We start from the raw sequence: 14237 nt of genomic DNA on the forward strand, positions 1-14237 counted from the left end.
GCACCCCCAAAAGCAACAGGCTAAATATCCACAACAGCCAAACAAACAGTGAAACTACAGCAATGTCAAAAACCCGAACATGCCAAAGATTTTTGTCTACAATTGGACATGCTTGTGAAAGTGTGCACACACACGAACACACAATCATGAGGGTGGAAATTGGTGAGTCTTTCACTGATGCATGGAGTACTGTGATAAAACGTACTGATCAGAGTGAGAGTGTGCGTGTGTGTGTGCGTGTGTGTGCGTTCTGCATATGTTGTAATTTGATGAGGGAGATTTTCCACACTGGCACTCATGAGCAGGCAGATGCAGGACAGGCCATGAAGGAAACACTGACAAGGAAGGGAGAGAGAGAGAGAGAGAGAGAGAGAGAGAGAGAGAGAGAGAGAGAGATAAGAGAAGAATGAGAGAGAGAGTTGAGAGGGAGGGAGCGAGAGGAAGAGAGAGAGAGAGAGAGAGAGAGAGAGAGAGAGAGAGAGAGAGAGAGAGAGAGAGAGAAATAGAGAGAGAAATAGAGACAGATGGAGAGCCCAAGATGCGGAGGGAGAGAAGAAGAAGAATGAGAGAAAGAGAGTTGAATATGAGGGAGGAGGAAGTTAGAGAGAGAGAGCTATAAAGAGAGAGAGAGGGAGAGAGAGAGAGGGAGAGAGAGAAAGAGAGAGAGAAGAACAGAAAGTGAGAAAAGAAGAGAGGGAGAGAAGCAGAGGTCGAGGTGTGCGAGAGTGTGTGTGGCCAATATACTCGGCTGAGGTTGGTGCCATGGGCCCTTCCCAGAGAGCAGTCCAGGAGCCGAGCTTACCCCTCCTGTTTAACTACACAGCCTAATGCACTCATTGGTACACACACACACACACACACACACACACACACACACACACACACACACACACACACACACACACACACACACACACACACACACACACACACACACACACACACACACACACACACACACACACACACACAAACTCATACACTACTATGCTTATGCTCACCTCTCTTGCACAAACAGAACCCCCCCCCCTCCCCGCCAGAGCACAGTGCAACAAACCTCATATTGTGTGTGCGTGACTGTGTGTGCATGCATGACAGAAAGAAAGAAAGAGAGAAAGAAAGAAAGAAAGAGAGAGAGAGAGAGAGAGAGAGAGAAGATGCATGCGCAAGTGTGACTGAGTGTGCATGAGTTTGTGCATAGGTGTGTTCGCTCAGCCAACAAGGTGCCAAGTCAGTTCTTCAATCTGTGGTAGGTCATTGGAAAACCAGCACCAGTACTGGCAAGCGTTTCATGCGGAGCTCAGTTCAAATATAAATGGTGTTCCACCACAGGACAGCAGAGTGTTAGCAACCCTCCTCGCTCTCCCTTCCACTTATTTCTGCTGAATTCATATACAGTTTATTCCATCATATACACAAGACAGGGCTCAGGGAAATCCCAGGGCTCAGGTTTGGAGCCAGACTCCTATTTGGGCCAGTGTCTTGTGTGTTTCTTTCTTCAGTATATTGCCCTTGAGAACAGCCACACGATAACTCATAATGGAAATGGTCTCGCATAGAACATGAACACTCTGATGGGTCTGTAACCAACTGTGCCAAATGCACTTTGTGTTTGGTATGTGTGAATTAATGCCTGTAGCCCATGTAATGTGTAAGGAATAACGGCCGACGAGGTGTCCCGATATCAAGGGAAATAATGGACGAGGCGGAGAATTCTAACAGTTCGCTTCGCCAAGTCCATTTTCCCTTGATATTGGGACACCTCGAAGGCCGTTATGCCGCTTATCACCCGGTTGCCACACTACCATTGAATAGTGGTAGTTACACTACCATTGAATATCTGACCGTGGCCTGTGCTCTCACCTGATTGGATGATCCATGTTGCTGAGGCATGATGGGTAGTTCTCAGTTGGCCGTGGGAGGTCCGGTTGAGATGTGTGGGGGCACTGCGCTGCTGTTGCTGTGTTGACAGTGATGAGTGACAGGTCACGTTGAGCAAGGCACCATGGGTACTTCAGCAGCACAGGAGTGGGAGAAGAGCCTGGAACAGAGATGAAAATGAATACTTCAGTGTTGTCAGGAAGCTCCTTTTGACAGTCATCAGTTTGTTTGTTACCTCCGCCAAGGAGGTTATGTGATCGCCCGAATTTGTGCATACGTCCTTTTGTTAGTACGTTCGTAGTGCGTTATTGTTTCTGTCCACCAGATGGGGGTGGGGGGTGCATGCGCTCTCTGTGCTAGCCTAAACCTATGTGTCATAATTGGTCCAGTGATGTGGTGGCTTGGCAGTCAGACTGGCAAACCTGTTCACCACATGTTTTCAGTGGTTTGCCGTGCAATCACAATCCCAAACAGGTGTTGTCTGAGATTTGACGTTGCTTGTAGACCACCTCACGCTATACTCTACAACACTATAGTAGGCTAAGGTGTAAGTTATGCTAGCCCACTCCCCCTTGTACCTATTAGCAGCTCAATACTACGCTACACAGCGGGCTGCGATGTGAGCAGGCAGCGTTATGGATCGAGCATGTGCTCCGATGACCCACCACTCCTCATGGAGAAGGGATTGGATGGCCACTGGCTCCCACAGCCAGACAGATTGTCACCAACACACACGCGAGAGACGAGCAACTGAGAATACAGCGGGAAAGAAACAGACACAGAAAGCCAGACAGAGAGAGAAAAGAAAAGGGAGAGAAAGAGAGAGCGAGGGAAAGAGAGAAACAGGGATAGTGAGAGAGAAGGAAAAAGGATATGAGCCGAGAGGAAGAGAGACTGTGGCAAGAAAGACACAGATGAAACGAGATAGCGAGAGATGGCAACAGTGGGGTGCGACTCTGCCCCTTCTAAGTAACAACATCCACTAGGCGTCTTTACAAAACAGGGGTGAGTTTCTCAAAAGAGAAGTTGTTAGCCTGTTAGCAACTTCGGTAGTTGCCAATGGGAAAATGCATTGAAAACAGCAAAGTAACTACTGTAGTTAGCAACTTTGGTTTTGGGAAATTCACCCCAGGTGAGAAAGTTCTATCCTGGTGAAAGAAAGAACATCCAGCAGGGACAAACTAGAGAAAGGGGAGAAACAATAAAAAGAAGAGGGATGAACAAAGAGGGATGAGGGAGTTACATGTCCCATTTTAGTGGGGTGGAAAAGGTCATTTGGCTCCCACAAGGTGTCTGGGACCAAAAGGTGACAGTGGCAGCTCCACGTAGTCTGAGGAATCAAATGTCCCTGTGCCTACCACATGGTTAAAAAAAAGGGGAAAAAAATCTGCTCCCTCTTTTAGTTTTTTGGAATGTTTTTGGTGAAAACCTTCAGAATTCTTTTTTTTTTGTTAAGTGGCAGAAGAAAAATCCTGGTCGAAGCAGACATTACATCTTTCATTTTTTTTATCTCGTCATTTGGTTGCCCAGCTCCCAGGTCAGATGTTTTGGATGTGCAGGCTTTAACCTATTCCTCAGTCTACCATGTGGCCTTACATCAAGACTGGACAACGACCAGCAAAAACCGTGTGCTTCAGAATGAACTGTTACATTTTATGTGTATTTGACTATAAACTAAGTTAACAAATGGGATGACTATACAATACTGTACAAAGTAACAAAATACCTCAGCAGCATCAGATGTGCAGGAGCCTCAACTGTGTGGTATACAGTAACAGCCTACTACAGTATGTGTACAATCATGTGCCAAGAAATAGAGTAGTATGAAACTGTGGGGATTATGTCCATAAAAAAGAGGGGATCAAACATGACTGACTGAAGGTCTATAAGACACCCGATTGGCTTCAATTAGGGCCTAAACGGCACACAAAACCCTCCCATCAGCCCCACACAGAGGCGACATGACATAACACACATTACAGGCCCCGAGGCCAGTTGCCTTGCCTTAGACGAGCAGCCGGGATTAGAGCAGCGGGCCCCAGTCTAAACGGCATTACCACCGCAGATCTCTCGCTGTTAAACACACGGCTCAGACTGATCCCCACCTCACACCCATTTATAAATAGCTTGACACCACTGCCAAGCTCCCCATCACACCACACCACACCGAAATACAGACACACACAAACGTGTGTGCGCGCTCACACACGCACACACACACACACACACTTAAAGGGACAGTTTGGTCAATTTCAACATGCAGTTGTATTGCTCACGCTACCCTTGACTTGTCAGTACCTGGTGATGCCACATTTTTCGGCTCAGCCCTTTCCGAGATATGAGCAATTCTAATGGGGGCAGCGTTTGTTTACATTTTTAAAAAATGAAACATAGGCCAACTCCAAATATTTTCCTAAAAGGTACTGCTGTTTGCTAGTTGTCTGCTGATGTTTTATAACCTTTTGGATGTTTTTGGGAATAAATAAAAATGTTTTTTTTTAAATGTAAACAAAGAGCTGCCCCCATTACAATGACCAGGATCTCGGAAACGGCTGAAGAAGAAGAAAAAAAAATCTCAGGTACTGACAAGTCCAGGGTAGTGTGAGCATTACAACTGCATGTTGAAATTGACCAAACTGTCCCTTTAAGATCACCATCATGTCTGCCACCCAGTCTTACAGCTACAGAGCTACAGAACTGGTGTTACGATAACACATAACTTGGAGAAAGCTTTCTGTGTGCGCAGTAATTTCATCAGATAGAGACAAAGGCGATTGAAATTCTCTGCTATTTTCAATGGGCCTTATGTGTACTCTAATAGTGACAAATAGCTACGCATCTAAATCAGAAATTCCTTACTTGCATTCTATTTTCAGAAAGTAAAAGCACACATGACCAGCTGAAGGGGAGGAGGGAGTGTGCATCTCGCACTAAATATTATTAGGCACAGAAGCAAAGGTAGTGTGAGATTTGTTAAAGTTCATCCAGGTCAGTCGTAGTTTGCATTTTGCTCATGCTTTTACATCACAAAACTTCATTCCTGGATCAGAGGTTGTTTATTGAGGAGCAAGGCAAGACACTGAGGGAGATCGCTGGTTGATCAGCTATTTTTGTGTGCTACCATTTTAACATAATTATACTTGCCACAATGACGCACAGAAAAGGCTATTGGGTCATTTCACATGAAATCAGACACTTTCGGGCCTGACTGACACAGATTTCAATTAAACTTGGTGTGCCTTATAGTGGCAAGGTAGAACCCCCGAACTGCATGTTCATGAATCTGGCACCAATATTAAGGGAGAAACAGACCCCAAAAATGACCCCATTACACAATGTTGTCACTGTTGCAACATAATGATTGCCTCCAAATTTTCAATATTGAAATAATCATGAAAGGTTGACTGTTGTGGTTTTAGGTTTGGGTGAAGATATAAAGCGTAAAAATGATCTGAAAGAATCATCTGCTTGTAGAAGAGATGTTCTGTGCATCATCAACTTCACAGAAAAAAAATGTCTGACAGAGCACTCAAAAACACACACACACACACACACACACACACACACACACACACACACACACACACACACACACACACACACACACACACACACACACACACACACACACACACACACACACACACACACGCGCACACACGCGCACACACGCACACTCTTAAGTGGAACAGCATGAACTGGGCTGTGTTCGGCAGCATCACCAGTCTCCAGCCTGAGAGGCAGAGCAGACAAGACAGCACTACACTACTCAGGACCCCTGTTAGGCAGACAGTGTACAGTGCAGTAACACCAACTTGAAACTGATTAAAAAAAACCTTCAAAGTCTTCAGTATTAGGCTAGATCTTGTAGTTACATCAAATTTGACATAGCAATATCTCTAAAACGAGACACATTTGGACCATAAGGCGTTGTCACAAAAAAAATGAGGTATAACGAAGACCATTTTCAGTCTAAACTTAATTTTGACGAAATATGTAGCTACTGCACTTTAGCTTTGTAGGACAGTACAGTTCTGCCGGTAAGCTTAATCAATGTTTATCTAGGGCTGGCCAATAGAAATGACAAAAAACTTCTAAAATGTCTTTCCATATCATTTGATTTCTTTACAGTTACAAGTTTATTAAATTCCTCTTAATTGATTTGACTGAACACACACACACACACACACACGCACACACGCACGCACGCACGCACGCACGCACGCACGCACGCACGCACGCACGCACACACTGTTCAAAGTAGATGTCGATTAAGGTTGTGATTGCAAGTTCAACCAGTTCATGTTTCAATTCAATGCCCAGCCCTAGCCCATTATTTACATCACAATTTTCTTTCTGACCCTAACTACCACAACTTGGCATTCCATGTGTGCTTTGAAAGGTAGAGCTATTATTCACTTGACATAGATTTTTGTGTTATCTTCGTGAAAAGCTAAGCTATAACTTGGGTTGTGAAATTTGCAAAGTAGAGATGAGATGGAATGCACACAAGCTTGGCCCCTGTGCAAATCAATTCATTCTGAGACTGTTTTGACATTTGAGCTCTGGATAATGCACTTGTCAGGCCCAGAAAGTATCTTCTCTACTGTTGAGAGACCCATGTCAGGAAAAGGAGACCGATTGACGTGATTTTCTCCTGCACTGAATTATCTGCATATTTTATCACCAAATTTAAAAGCACAATGTGTAAGCTTAATATTTTTAGTAGTTCATTTCCAGAATTCATGCTTTTATTCATGAAAAGGTGGATCTTCCCCATGTATTCTCCAATTGCTATGAGCAGCATAGTTGCAATACCTACTTTTGCCACCATCCTACATGCTGCACCTTTGATGCTCTTTAAAGGCATCGCCTCTAGTTGCCCGAATCGCTTTTGTCTCTTCTGCGACATACATGGTATTTGAAGTTGGCAAAGGAACACTGCATATGATATAATTTTGAAAATCAACATGGGTCCGAGTGGGATTCGAACTCCCAACCTCCATATCTCTAATCCAGCACCTTCACCATTGGGCCAAGCAGCTACCTGCCAAAAGCATTCCAGCAAGACAATATCAGATTGCATTGAAGAGCTGAACAATAGACTTCTAGAACTGTAGTGCAGCTGCTCGTTAAGAATAGAATGTTGAGAGAAAGTGATAGTTGAGACGGAACCCTTAATTGGCAGCACCTGTTGTGATTGTCTGTATAGCAGTTAGTATGGTGCTCTAAGGCAGACTGCAGAATCAATAACAGTTTCTAGGTCTTAAGCTTATCGTTGTAAAAAACTAAAAAGAATTGGCACATGTCCTGCATACAGATTGGAGTCATATGTGTGATCTTTCTAACAGTCAGAATGTTTGTAAACAATGGGCACAGAACACTTCCCGGTGTTAGAAAGCGAACGGCTCACAGTACAAAGCTCACGACCTTCGGGGCTTCTGGTTTTATGGCCGTTCATAATGCTGGCAAGTATAGTGCAGGATTCTAACATCAGAGTGCTAAAATTCAAATTCAAATTTTTGAAAGCTGGCAGTTGGTGAGGGTGCTCTCTCCTCCAGCCAGATGTTTCACAGGTGCAGGAGGCAGTTTTGTGTCATCAGCCTGAACACAAAACTGTAGGCCAGGGGTGTGGAACCTATGTCTCGAGGGCCGTTTGCAGCCCTTGAGGCCGTTTTATCCGGCCCCCGATATAATTTTAATGTTATGCAGCTTCACATGAAATATGACATATTTTGTAAAGGAATTTTAGAATTTGCAATACAATTAAGTTATATTCAGGGGACCTTGAGAGGGTGGGGTCTGTTTAAAAGGTGGCTGCCTTAAATATAGGCAGGGGGAAATATAAGTATAAGTATAAGTGCTTCAATATAAGTGCAGAGGGGAAAACCTGGTTTGTGTTCATAGTACGGCCCTCGGAGGACTTTTACGGCCCTCGGATGAATTTGAAGTGGCTTTTCGGATGAAAAAGGTTCCCCACCCCTGCTGTAGGCCTACCGACAACTTTCTTTTCATTGTGCCCAAAAATTAACACTAGCTATGTGAAATGTAATTCCAGACCTTGTAAAATAGCTACATTTAATGCTTTTAAAGGCCTTAAAAATATTGTCTCTCAGTTAAGACTTTTAATGATCCACATCCTTCAGACAAAATAGATACAAAACCCTGTATTGCCATTATGCACAGTGCAATGAGATAAAGCTCACTTAGGAAGTAGAGGTGCTCCGATCACCATTTTTTGGCCCGATCACCGATACCGATCACCAAAAATCTTTATCTGCCGATCACCGATCATTGCCGATCACAGAAATTATTTCCTATTTTTTTAATAGCCTATTAATTATCCTTATTGAATATTTCTGCCCATAAACCAATCAATCTTAATTTGCACATGTCGCTTTCACAATGTAGGCCTATTATTAGGCTATTACTATTATGATTATTATTATTATTGTTATTATTATTATTATTATTATTATTATTAGGCTATTATTATTATTATTATTATCTTTCAGCTCTTTCAGACTAGTGTTGGTAATATAGCCTACAAGTAAGTCTACAGTATTAATCAATTTATAAGTTATTGCATATAATTACTAACCTATTTAAGATTGAATTGAAACTGAAACATTACATCAATTTATAAGTTATTGCATATAATTACTTAACTATTTGAGATTGAATTGAAGCTCAGACACCTGGATCTCAGTCTCTCGTCTTCTGCATACGAGAAAAAACCCTGTCGCTTTAAATGAGCAGCCTCGTGAGGAGAGCCCCTCCCCTCTCTGTCACTCACTGTCCACAGCTGTAGTGCTCCGCGACCGTTCTGCTCTCTCCCTCTCACTTCTGTCGCCGTTTGGCGTTTCAGCGACTATCAAACTAATCGGCTGACTGTCAATTACAACTTTGAAAACAATAACGTTGGCATGCTTGTGCGGACAACGTGAACTTGTCGCGCGCTGACCGAGGCAACTACACAGGTTATAACGTAAAATGGCTAACGGGCGAGAAGTAGTCTATCGCAAATTACATTGTGACTGAAACACTTGAGATTCTACATACACAAAACAAGAAAAAAAAAACTTCACTTGAAAGAACAGGGAACACGCACAACACAGCGTGTCTGCGAGGAAAGCTCTTTCTCTGTAACACTGTCATAGAATGTAGAATTCCCTGCACAGACTCATTGAGTTTCACCGTCCATTCTCCCTAGTTGCTGTTTGGTGTTGCAGCGACTACAAAACTAATGACCTGGCTGTCCATTAGGCTACAACTTTAAAAACAATACAGTTGATGATTGTTTTGGAAACGTTTAGTTGTTGCGTGCTGACAGGCTGTAACTCAAAATAGTGAACATGGCGAGACTGACACGTCATTCACAAATTACAAGCGTCATGTAAACTGCGCATGGATCGGAAAATCAGATCATTGTTGATGCAGATATGATTATAAATGGTGAAAATGAAGGAGGGAATTCCAAAAAGTTAAAGACAAGTAAAGATGCCTTATTTTGGTGCAGCAGCTGTGCAGAGCCAGCACCTAGGCTACATGCAGGCAGCGCCAGGTGTAAAGGCGAAATGGTTGCGTGAGGAATTTAATATCTCTGGATCGGTTTTTTGATCGGCATGTTTTTCCGATCACCGATCAGGCTATTTTTGGCCATTATCGGCCGAGCATGATCGGCTGCCGAGCAATCGGAGCACCTCTACTTAGAAGACTTTCCACTTGCCATACCACTGAATGGACATTAAGGGCGTGTGTGCAAGAAAACCAATCGCCTACATTAAATAAATACAATACAACCAGTGACCTAAGACCAACCGAAGGATGGGCTCATGCACTTGAGTAATATAGCTCATTTGCCATCTTCAGCTTATGTAAATTTAGACAAAACATCCTCTTTTAGGCAGGCGTCATTGTAATAAGGGGCTTACTCTTTTACACACACAGTTGACCCATCACAACCATGACATCAAGTCATTTTAGCGGCCAAACGCCCAAGAAAATCCTGATATTCTTCCAGTCCTCCTTCTACATCTCCCTTTCAGCATCTTAACAGTCAAAGCCACATAATGAGCCACATCAAAAGGCCTTGTTTAGTTTTATATGCTGAGGAGAACTGTTGGTAAGGAAACAAACAGATAAACAAAAAGCTGCCATAAAATTTGACTCCACGAGTGGAACAAGATGGGGTCATTTAAGCGATTTCTACAGTGCAGACAAGTCATGGTATGGCGAGTGTCATAAATTCATAACAGGGAAATGGCATCCATAAAATTACAATGGAGCCAGTTGCTTGTGTAAATGTTAATGTGCAGGTCACATACCAATATTGATTTGGCATTGATTTGAATATTGACTTAAGTTGACAGGGTTGGTTTTGTCTCTATAAATGAAAACTTTCCCAAGAGGCTTGTGAAGCCTCTCCTTTTCCGAGAAAGTGGAAAGCTGTAAGAGATGACCTTAGACTTGCAGTATCTTGTAGCCTAGTGTGAGCCGAAGGGAAAGCTAAACATTTTGTCGGAGGAATGCAGCAGCAGTAGCAGTAGTAGTAGTAGTAGTAGTAGTAGTGACAGTAGCAGCAGTGTTAGGCGCCAAAATGGCAGCATGGGCGGTGAACTATTTTTAGTCTCCTCAGAGAAGAGGAGTAAAGAAGAGAGGACAGAAGAGAAGAGCAGGGAGGAGAAAGGAGAAGAGAGGATGACGAAGAGGAAACAGAAGAGTAGGGAAAAGAAGAGAGAGAAAAAGGAGAGGAGATGAGGCGGGGGGTTTAAACAGCTTGGAGATGGAACTGTGGCGACAAACAAACTACAAAAAAGCGAGATACAAAAAGTTATCATGACAAAAAATGTAAATTATTTTAAAAAAAAATCAAGAGCATTCAGCTTGAAGACAAAGTAAAAGACTGCATGAGTACTGCACGCCATGGTTACCATCAAGCATACAACATGGTAAACATGGTTGGAGTAGCCAACTGGATGTAACAGTCTTGTGACACAGCCAGGGCTTTGATGTAACCTTACGGTTAACAGGTATGGGATAGCATCACTGGATAATCTACACAGGGAAGCTGATGGAGGGGTGAAAGAAAATAAATAAATCTTTAGAAAGCAACAAGGTCAACAGACAAATGTTTTCTGTACACCATCCAACAAGCAAACCGTTCCGCAACCAACAGATCAACCAAACGACGGACATAGCGGAGTAAATTATACAGTCACTGTCACATGACTAATATAATAATATATTTTTTAAAGTGTGCTAGATTTAAGCCTGGAGGCCAAACAGGAAATGACGGGTGAATGAGAGTAGCTACCATGGCGGGAGGTCACGCTGAGGCTTTGAGGAATGAGGCCCGCTGGGGGCTATTTACCGTCTATGGAGACCTCTGCACCATAAGTCCCATATGAAAATAAACAAGCATTTACTCTATATTCATCTTCAGGAGGGCTTCATAATGCCCTCCGTAGATGATATTTGTTATAACAACATCTCAATGGTGGTAACACCTCCTTCATAAACACATAATTATTCTTGATGGTTGTTTTCTCTTGTTAATAAACCACATCAGTGTATGGCAAAGGACAGTCAGAGCACATCCACCGCCCCCAGTGCTGGTCACACCATCGCACACCGATTAAGATAGCATTACTTCTGAAGCCGGGCCTTTAGATTAATGGCAAGTTCAAAGGGATGGGATCTGAAGCAGCAGCAAGAGAACAAACAGCAAGTGGGTGCCCTCTGGCCTTCTCAAAGACGCCCGTGTCAATGGGACAGTAAATTAAACCCCAACGCTAAGCTACTACACACACGCACACACACACGCACGCACACGCGCACACACACACCATCTCTCACACACATATACAAAACACACGCACGTACACACGCACGCACGAACGCACGCAGTCAGATCCACTCAGGATTTACAGTCGGAGAAGAGAACAGACTGTCTGCAAGCCTGAAGAACTGAAAACGAGAAGGCATCTGGAACAACTAGGGGCTTTGAAAGACAAAACACACACACACACACACACACACACACACACACACACACACACACACACACACAAACACACCACATCTGCAAGGGCCTGGCTGGCAGCGCTGTCCTACGCAGCTCCAGCTCCGTCGTCTAAAATAAGAAACGCATGGAAAGATGATGGAGAGGTAGACGGATCATTTGTTGAGCAGCAGTCAGCCTGTCTGCAGTCCAGATCTCGCCTCGCCGCCTGGCTAGTGTGTCAGAGGCAGGGGCACCGCAGCGGCCTTCTCCTTCTGAGTCATCAACAGCCGGAGCGGAGCGGAATCTCTGGTATTTTCATTGGACACATAAGTGTGCATGCAGCTCGCTCCGTTTCAACTGCTCTTGAAAACATGATTAAACGTGCAACACCGAGAGCCATGCAAACGGGGCCAATCTTCTAACCACCAGATAGTAGGGATGGCACAAACCGCACCAAAAACCGAAACCGTACAATTCACACACATACCGAACCGAACAATCCATCGCAAACCGCAATTCATGTACTGCCCAGAAAAATATGTACCTTATCCAGTCCCTCTGATTAAAACATTAGCGTATAAGACCAAATCAGAGGATGACACAATTAAAATCACACAATTTTCACATTATAAGCCTATACAAACCATATGTCGGATATTTAGTGATAAGTCCGATTATATTAGCCAGTGCACCATTTATCATGAACTAAAAAAAAAGAACCATAGAGAACCGAAAACCGTGACCTTGACACCGTGATATGAACCGAACCGTGAATTTTGTGAACCGTACCACCCCTGCCAGATAGATACATGGCCTAACTGGCTGGTATATCTGCAAAGGAGGAGGGGAAACCACTTCAAACAGTGCCATGACTATGGATCAACCCAACAGACTAAAGGGCTCTGCATACTTCACGTGCGCACTTTGTCGCGAGTGGCGCGAGAACCATTAATGACGTCATCACTTGCGACAGACTATTCATACTTCAAAAGCGCCTTGCTCGCATTGTCGGAAGTGCCCTCTGCTGTTCATGAGAGAAACGGCAGTATTTTTCGCAACTCGCAGCGTGAGTTCTACTGATGTATAAAATAGAAAGCCAAACACGGCTGCTGTAGGGCTACTGAACGTCTGACTTGTGACTTACCACATTGAAACATATTTTTTTGTTGTAGCCTACATTGCCAGATCATTCCAAGACCATGTGAGAGCATTGTTCTGGCGGCAGAATTTATAAATAGATTGCCGAACACAACGTGCTTCTGAACAAAGTAAACAATTGTTTCACTGAACAACATTTAAGAGAGAAGATAAAATAACTCTCTATGACATTTTATTATCCTCAAAATGATGCAGGATCCATTCTGTAGTAGCCTACAGTAGTTGTAGCCTCTCTTCGCAACTCCTGCTTTGTCTGCCTACCTGCATGGTCGCTGGTGGCGCACGACAAGTTAGAAAAATCCTCGTGTGCACGACGTGGCGACACGCGCCGAATTTTGAGCTTACGACGGGGGGCGTGTCGAAATTTTAGGTCACGTGACGGCGCGCGCCATCGTCGTGAGTGAAGTATGAAGGAGACTAGCGCCACTCACGACTAGTATGAATCCCCCTTAAGCCTCGGCAGAATCTGCTGATGCGCCCTTTACAAAAAACAGTTCACAACAGCAAAATAATAAGGATGACTGAAAAATATACTAAGCTTCCATTTAAACAAGAGAAAACGTTTGTGACAAGAATGCTGCTTTAGTGTAAAAGAACAATGTATAATATGTGTGTAATGTATAATGTATAATAATGTAAGAGAAATACCGCCGGAATTGGAAAAGCACTACAAAAAAGGAAACCTGTCAAAAATCTAGTGTCTTTTTAAAGCGATGGTTCGGAGTAGAATCACCCTAATGCCATTTGAACCGTGACACCCATCCACCTTTACACCCGAAGTTAGGGGTGGGCGATCTGACGATATTATATCGTGAATCGCGATATTGAGTAAAATATCGTCTCGAATCTGCCAAAGTGGAGAAATCGTATAGATCGTCTTGCAGTGAGGATGTTTATTATCAGTATCAGAGTGACGTTTTCTCACTTGTGTTGTTGTCTTCACTTTATTCTTTACATTATTGTATTCCAATTGTACACTTTATGAGAGTATCATCAGTGTGTTAACATTTTATTGACTGCAAATTACAAATTGCAAGTATATGAAAGTTATTTTTTGTTGTTTTTATTTTTTTGGATGGAAGATCGTGATAAAAAATCGAAATCGTGATTTCATGTTAAAAAATCGTGATACAACATTTTTGCCATATCGCCCACCCCTACCCGAAGTGTTTTCTGCCGCAGGCTTACATCA

At 43.4% G+C, this 14237-nt stretch overlaps 1 protein-coding gene across 1 annotated transcript in view; it reads right to left on the reverse strand.

Moving 5' to 3' along the window:
* bmpr1aa (bone morphogenetic protein receptor, type IAa) overlaps positions 1-14237 on the reverse strand; it is an 81940-nt gene that overhangs the window by 53861 nt on the left and 13842 nt on the right. Inside the window, exon 2 of the mRNA XM_063191074.1 lies at positions 1864-2041. The gene's annotated coding sequence lies outside the window, so the exon portion shown is untranslated. The remainder of the gene's footprint in view (positions 1-1863; positions 2042-14237) is intronic.

Source organism: Engraulis encrasicolus, chromosome 24, assembly GCF_034702125.1.
Source record: "Engraulis encrasicolus isolate BLACKSEA-1 chromosome 24, IST_EnEncr_1.0, whole genome shotgun sequence".
In the NCBI taxonomy this organism is placed as follows: domain Eukaryota; kingdom Metazoa; phylum Chordata; class Actinopteri; order Clupeiformes; family Engraulidae; genus Engraulis; species Engraulis encrasicolus.